The following is a 1,748-nucleotide window of genomic DNA, read 5'->3' as shown; positions in this document are numbered from 1 at the left end:
GTACCATTTGATTATCATTGTTTTTATTATTATTTTTTCCTAAATGTACATTGTTTTTGTTTTTGTTCATTTTATACATATTTTGGTTGATTTTTCTTTTTTAAATGGCATTTAACTATATAAAATAAATATCAAAAATATAAATCTTTCTTTTACTATGGTTGCAAATATCAAAAAAAAATATGAATATTTCTATATGTGACACGGCACCAGAGTTAAGTTAGGATTTTTCAAAATTTTGACACGCCGAGCTCAAAAGGTTCACCATCACTGTTCTATAGCAATTATCTGGTCAACAAAGAGAACAAATAGCTATTATTCGCAAAATATGTTACTCCAGGCTGCTTTGAAGACATGAAGTTCTGGATCAGATACAAAGAAAGCGGAGAGATGAGGTGTTTAAAACCTTTATCCTTAAGAATGTCTACTTGGCACAGGTCACAGAATCAACTCAACACGGTCTTTAAAAGTTCCCTCACAAATGCAGCTTGAAGATTTTAGGTCAAGATAACAGAGTGGGCAAATGCTGTGCTCATCTCCTCGCATGACCACATTGAAATTACAACTAAATTATAGAATAGGCACCCATGAGAACCATGTGAAGATTGGCTGAACAAAACTCCTATAACTAAGGATATAAAGAATAAGCAATGTCGAGATTGGTAAGGAAGGATGGAGATGTGAATCAGGCAGGTCCCACATCCACGTGCAGTGTTTGAGAATCAGGAGGGATATCTTGATTGCGTTGGGCCTCTTGATAACAGAGAATCAGTAGCCAACTTATCTTCCAACACATTAAATGACTCCATAACCCTCATAATAAAATGAATGATAGCTAACACATGTCCCCACTGAGGAGAAAGGGGTAGCAGTCCCAAACTGGGTTCCCTAGCCTGGAGTACCAGTGTGAGAAATAGAATTCCCCCAAACAGTTGGCTGTGAAAGCCAGCAGGGTCTCCATCCAGGTGAGACAGGGCTACTGTGAACCCAGGTGTCTACAAATACTAGCCCTAAACTCTAGAGACAGGGAAGCAGCTCAAAAAAGCCTGGGACAGGAGAGGAACTGAATTGTCTGGCTTCAGGGTGAGGGCTGGAGGGGCAGCTCTCTCTGAACTAAAGTGCTGGCAAGTGCCATTGTTTTTGTTGACCCCTTCCCACACAGCTGGCAGGTGCAAGTAAACACCAAATCTGATTCTCCATTAATCTGGCTAAAGCCACTCTCACCCCACACTGGTGATACTGACCCAATTTAACCACCTGGCCCAAATCTTTTTCAGAGGCTAATTCACCTAAAGCACAGATGTTTTATAGCAATTACCTGGTCCCAAAATGCAGACTTTCATATCCCAAACAAGCAGTCTGGTAACTCTTGGCAAGTGGCCCCAAGTCTGGCACCAGTAGCAGCAGGCCCCAGTCACTTCCAAGGCCAGCGCAGGCAGCTACCAACCACAGATAAGTTTATAGCTCTTACCAGATGACCACTGGCAGGCATAGGCAGCCGCTAATCTTAGCCTTCACCAGAGCCTTTCTAAAGAGGTCCCAGTACCAACATACCATTGGCCAGCTTTAGATCACACCAGAGCACTATCTAATAAGATCCACAAATAGCACATGCAAAAGGTGGGCTTGTCAGGCACCAGAGACCTGCTGAAGCAAATCCCACTCTATGGAGTCATCACACACATAGTAGCTTTTCTGCTATTGTCATAGCCAGTCGACCTGAGGGTCAGTCCCACCAATTGATGTGC

The sequence above is a fragment of the Myotis brandtii genome, unplaced genomic scaffold (genome assembly GCF_000412655.1).
Source record: "Myotis brandtii unplaced genomic scaffold, ASM41265v1 scaffold179, whole genome shotgun sequence".
NCBI classification, from domain to species: Eukaryota; Metazoa; Chordata; class Mammalia; order Chiroptera; family Vespertilionidae; genus Myotis; species Myotis brandtii.
Note: the sequence above shows the minus strand (reverse complement) of the source record.